This window comes from Cryptomeria japonica, chromosome 1, assembly GCF_030272615.1.
Source record: "Cryptomeria japonica chromosome 1, Sugi_1.0, whole genome shotgun sequence".
Taxonomy (NCBI): domain Eukaryota; kingdom Viridiplantae; phylum Streptophyta; class Pinopsida; order Cupressales; family Cupressaceae; genus Cryptomeria; species Cryptomeria japonica.
In genome coordinates this window covers 518,166,343-518,173,088 of record NC_081405.1, presented here as the reverse complement: position 1 = coordinate 518,173,088, position 6,746 = coordinate 518,166,343, and positions in this window count along the sequence as shown.

The following is a 6,746-nucleotide window of genomic DNA, read 5'->3' as shown; positions in this document are numbered from 1 at the left end:
TAATGACCACACGGGAAGACAGGCCCTCTAAAGATTGAACAAAAAGAGCCTATTGCTCAAGACACAAAAGGCAATGATTCAATTTTAGTGCACCAATTGAAGTGTTTGCTAATCTATGAAAACAAGGCACACAACAAAATCTCAAAAACCCTAGCCAAGGACCTGCAACAAAATTTGTTAGTAGTTTGGGTTGTTTCAAATGATCACCCCTTCCTACAAGCACACAAGTTAGGTAAATTTTAGAAACCCAAAAGACTTTGTGAAAAAGGGGCCTTCAACAAAAACATTTTTTCTTGCTTCCAAGACAAGCTGCACAAACTTGGTTAGCTAAATCTGCAAGGGTTAGTCCAAAAATAAACCAGATCTGAAACCCTAGGTGCGAAATCCGAAAACCAAATCAAAGAAAGTTTGAAATTTCAAAACAGTAAAAACACAGACGCTGTTATACCAGACACAGACGCGTCTGTATGACACAGACGCGGTTCTGTGATGCACAGACGCGGTCAAAACACACAGACGCCCTTCTCGGGCACATACGCGATCAGAAGTAACGCAGACGCGATTATGTAACACAGACGCCCCTGTCTGAGACTTGCAAAACAAAATTTGTTGAAAACACAGACGCGATTCCTGCCTCCGCAGACGCTCCTGAAACTTAGAGACGTGATCCGACCACTCGCAGACGCGGAAATACCTAAAATGTCGTCGAAAAATTGTCCGATCTGCAACCTCAAAAACGCAAAATCTGCAACAAAAGGGTTAAATGCAAAGGGACAAGAGTCCCACCGGGCATGCCAAAATGTGTATGGTGAAAATGGATAACAATAATAACAATATTGAAAGGCTAAATGAATCCAACCACAAAACCCTAGCCTAACAATCAACAAAGATCCACCATAACATATGAAGATTACCTAAGACAATGCAAATCAAATGAAATCACAAAGATTATACCATCACATGCCCAATAGGGTTTTGATCTCCATTATTCCTATCTCCATTGATCTTGCTTGATATATTTGCTCTCAGATTTTTATATGCACAAGAGCTCAACAAAGAACGGAATGTGGTTGCAAGTAGGATCGTAGTGTAGCCAAGTCTTCAAGATTAGGTCATTAGGATGATTGATTAGAATGCATAGAATGATTAGGGTTTGATAATGAAGGAGGCATCTTCTTAAATAGAAGACACAATATGAAATGGAGGGATAAGATTGAGAGGTGTAAAAAGAGAGGTCGGCTAAGATTAGAGGGTAGGTAAAAGAAATACCAAAATAATGAAAGAGGTAGGTAGTGTATGAATTAAGAGATGAATGACATGTGTCATGTGTAGAAAAAGCTAATGAATTGATTAAATAAATAAATATTTATTTAATTAATAGAAGAAGTAGGATAATTAAATAAATAAAATATTTATTTAATTTAGGAAAGGGATAATTTAAATAAATAAATGTATTTATTTAAATGAGAAATAAGGCTAGAAGAGGATAAATGAATTAATTAAATAAATAAAGATTTATTTAATTAATAGAAGAATTAAGCTTAGATAATTAAATAAATAAAATATTTATTTAATTAGATTGGACAATTTTGGGTGTCTACAGACGCCATGTGTAGAGACATTGTTCCTCCCTCCTTCAGGATTCAATCTCATCCTTTCACTTTACACACACTCACAACCTATCCATCCAAAATAAACTTACCCATTCCCATCATGGCTTGTTATTGATCTACCTAAGATTGGTTATCCATTCATAATAATCCCTCATTTTCACCCCTTTCCATCCATAATAAATTAGCTCATATCTATGGCTAAGGAAAATCCTACGTCTAGTGATGGGTGTGGAACTAAGAGCATCACACGTTCCGAGGAGTACATTTTTCTTCAGTCTATCTGCGCACAATCCACAATAAAGAAACACTTGCATCACATATCTGCAATAAAGTTTCGTCTTCTCCGCAATAAAGTATCAGTTTCATGGATTCAGTCAGTTTCAGATGAGACACGGCAACAACAATGGGCTTCAACAAATCAAATCTTTCAATAGACTTAAACAACATTATGGTTCAGTGCTATCTATCCTTTTGTGAAAGTAAACATTGTGTCCACAATCAAATAAGACTTATACAAGTGACAAGAGACACTAAACTTGAGGACTGCAGTGGATGTTGGTGTGAAGTTTGGTTTTCTTTTGATTTTATCTTTTGGTGACATGTCTTTTAGCTTTTCTAGGGTGTCTCTGACTAGAGATTCTATCTCCAGGATGTCTTTGACTAGAAAAGCAAGGATGGGGTATCGTCACCTAGTTTTCTTTGCTATCTATGGATTGTCTCTTAGTAATTATATGACTTGTCCAAGGATATGAGGACACTATGAGTCTAGTATGAACTAGGGAATTCTTTGTTTGCGACTGTCTGCCATGCAAATAGGTACAATGACTTTTTGGGTCGAACATATTCCTCGATTGTCATAACCTATTTTCCATAATAAATCTCAATGATGATAATAGCACAAGAAGCTCTTTCACTTCCATATATTCTATCTTTCATCCCCCTTCTTGATTGACCTCCATAGTCCTTCTTGAGTCCATGTAGCGTACTATCACATGATTGAGTACAATGACACGCCAAAAATATTTGCATTTCATGTAGTTGCACCTGCATTACCACATGTTAGCATTTCATACATACATATAGATATCACAATTTCATCACATCCTACACACAACTCATTTAGCAGATTTTTTTACATTCTCATCATATAAATAGTTATTTGTATTATCATATTCATCTGCATTTCATACATTCACATTCGCATTTGCATAAACATATAAAACATAAAAGAACAAATATATTGCATTTCATCATGTACATATTTGCATCCATATCATAAGCATCATAGAAACAAGCATTACATAGAAGCATACATCATAAAACATATAGAAGCATCACATAGGTACACATGCATATAGTTGTCGCAAGGAAGAATCATCTCATATATATATATATATATATATATATATATATATATATATATATATATATATATATATATATATATATATATATATCAAAAATCATAAGTGTCATGATACAATGATGTCAAAAATACATATGGCTACAAAATCACTCGAAGGTGTCTACATCATCATATAAAAATGGTACAAAACTGATACATAGGGATCCCTCTAAGGCTATGATGAACTCCCCCTCTCAAAGTCGGTTGGCCTCGACAGAGTCTAAGCCCTAGAAGGACCCACCCCAGGATCATCTCTCTTTCCCCCTCTATCTAGTGGTGGTGGAGGACCCATGAACCCACCACTAGATGCCTATCTCTTGTCTCTCCCTCCAGTGGTTGTCGTCATCCGTGACGGTCTCTGGAAGCTCCTAGCCCGTTGATCTGGTGGCACCACTCCATAGTACAGGTCTTGCCAGTAGGCTATCTCCTCCCCTGCTCGCAGAACATAGGCATATCCAGCCTTTGTGTCCTATGATGCTTGCCTCTCTGCCATCAGTTTTGTCTCAGCCTCCATATAGTTGTTCCTGTGGCTGCTCATGTCCCGCCCTCATCTCTAGTCTTAGATCTTGGAACACTCACCTCAGTGCATTCCTATCTCTATCTCAATCGTAAGGAACTAACTCCCCAATGATCGATATCCTCAGTATCCTGTACACATCCTCCAAGGTGACTGTCATCTCACTCATCGGCAAATGAAATGTGCAAGTCTCTGAGTGCCATCTCTCAGCTAGCGCAGTTAGCAATCCCATGTTCACCCGAAACTCAAGCACATACAAATTATGTCGCAAGCCCATAACCTCAACTGCTGCTCTATCCTCATATGTCAGCTCTGCTCACAAACTCTGAGTCAAAGGGAATCTCTCTCATGACTCCAACATTGGTAGGTCCTTTTGCAGTCAAGCAAATCAACTGTGTCAATCCTAGTGGTACTCCCTGTTCATCACAAAGTATTACTTTCTATCCTAGTGCATTCCCTGTTCATCACAAAGTGTTGCTCTTTTTTAGTACTCCCTGTTCATCACAAAGTACTGCTTTTTATCCTAGTAGCATTCCCTGTTCATCACAAAGTGTTGCTCTTTTTAGTACTCCCTATTCATCACAAAGTACTGCTTTCTATCCTAGTAGCATTTCCTGTTCATCACAAAGTGTTGCTTTGATCCTATCTTTTAGGGCACCTACTTGAGTGTATCCTCTTGAGTAGCTTATCCAATTGGCAACGTATGTTCTATCATAGAATTGTCAATCCTAGCCCTATCTGCTAGTCTAGTCTTCCCTAGAAGACCTGCTTGAGTGTATCATCTCAACAGCTTATCCAATCGACAACCTATGTTCATCATAAAACTGTCGATTTGACCTTGAAGACATAAACACGCATTCATGACACAAATGCGCACGCCTGTCCTGTATAAACATGCCTGCAATACACAGATGCCATCGCATAGGACACAAACACTACTAAACTCATAGACACGCCTGTCACCAACGCAGATGCGTCTGGCACCAACACAGACGTGCCTTAACATTCCCCCCCCCCCCCCCCCGCTTGACATTTTTCTAGACCTACCTAGAGCGCATTTATTTCACTATCTAGCATGCATTTATGACAAAAATTAATGCACCAAGGTACAAGGAGGTTTTGTGGTACTTACCGGCTCTCCTGCATCTGTTGGCCTCTAAAATCGATGAACGCAATCAAATCTATGCACCAATGCCATCGCTGCTAACTGCTCTCTGCTCTCTCTGCACTCTGATCTCTTGGATGTGTGGATGACAATGAGGATGTTTTTTGTCTTAGTCTATCTTATAGAATACCCTAGCCCTAGTTTACCTAGCCAGTCTTCTTTATCTCATGACTCTGTCACTCCATCCTATCTGATCAGTCAATTCTACCCTTTATTTCTTATCGAGAGATTGTCTACGATCTTTTCAGACATTTTCATCCATCTCTCAAGGGGGCATATCATTCCCATCTTGGAGGCAACTTTGTATGAGTTCATCTTATCTTCTTTGAAACAACGCGACAAGTTGCATTTTCTCAAAGAGGGGCAAAATGTAGACACCTAAAATTGTCCTGTCAAATTAAATAAATATCTCTATTTGTTTAACTTTAAGCTTAATTCTTCTATTAATTAAATAAATCTTTATTTATTTAATTAATTCATTTATCCTCTTCTAGCCTTATTTCTCATTTAAATAAATATTTTTATTTATTTAAATAATCATTTTCCTTAATTAAATAAATACCTTTATTTATTTAAATTATCTTTTTCTAAATTAAATAAATATTTTATTTATTTAATTGATCCCACTTCTTCTATTAATTAAATAAATCTTTATTTAATTAATTAATTCATTAGCCTTTTCTACCCATGACACATGTCATTCGTCTCTTAATTCCTACACTACCTACCCTCTCATTATTTTATTATTTCTTTTACCTGCCCTCTAATCCTAGCCGACCATTTATCTTTTACACCTCTAAGTCTTATCCCTCCATTTCTTATAGTGTCTTCTATATAAGAGGATACTTCTATCATTATCAACCCTATTCGATTCAATCTAATCATTCTAATCAACCCCTGACTACTCTAGCATTCTAACTTTCATATGCAATCAAGCCTACTTGCAACCACATTTCCATTCTTTGTTAAGCTCTTGTGCACACATAAAATCTGAGAGCAAATATATCAAGCAAGATCAATGGAGATAGGAAGAATGGAGATTCAAACCCTATTGGACATGTGATGGTATAATCTTTGTGATTTTATTTGATTTGCATTGTCTTAGGTAATCTCCATATGTTATGGTGGATCTTTGTTGTTGTTAGGCTAGGGTTTTGTGGTTGAATTCATTTAGTCTTTCAATATTGTTGTTTCCATTTTCACCATAAACAATAATTAATATTAATTTAATATTATATTATGATATTGTAATCAATATTATATTATTATTAAGATATTACTATATTTTTATATTTTTATATTTCTATTAAACTCTTCATCAAAGCAAAAAAATCTATTAAGACTAATTATTATTATTATATTATCATATCTTTAAATTATTAATATAATATTATTTTTTAAAAGTTAACTATTAGTGTGATGGAGATAAATAGAATTGATTAATAGTTAAACTCAGAGTGAGTGGTAGTTGAGAGGAGAAAGTAAATAAAATATTTTTTTTGGTTTTTCATGGATTTATTTTAATTTAGATTATTTAAAGTTATTTAAATTATTTTTATTTAAGTAATAGTGAAACTAATTGTAACTATGACGGGTGTCAATTTTAATCATAGGGGTTTTTTAATCTCGCATATCTATCAATCCATTATGTGAGTATTAATACGCTTTCAGCATAATAATAACTTTTTAAAAAAAATATAACAAAACCAACAAGAAAAATAGGAATTTATTTCCATTAAGGTTTAGAAAAAAACTACAGCAAAAAATATTTAGATCACTCGTATAAGACATTTGAAAACCATTTAATTTTTTTTCACATATTTGATTGGGCATTTTTTTTTTAAGTAAAAAATAAAAAACCCCAAGAAAAAATATACGAGCTAATGAAAAAACTGTTAAAAAAGAGAAAAATGATATTAATAAATTAATAATTATGATAAGCTATAAAGTAAACTATAGATAAGGACAAGGATAAGAATGAATATAAAATACAAATCAATATCATAATTTATAAAACATTAGAAATCATTCTAATATTTTCCCTAC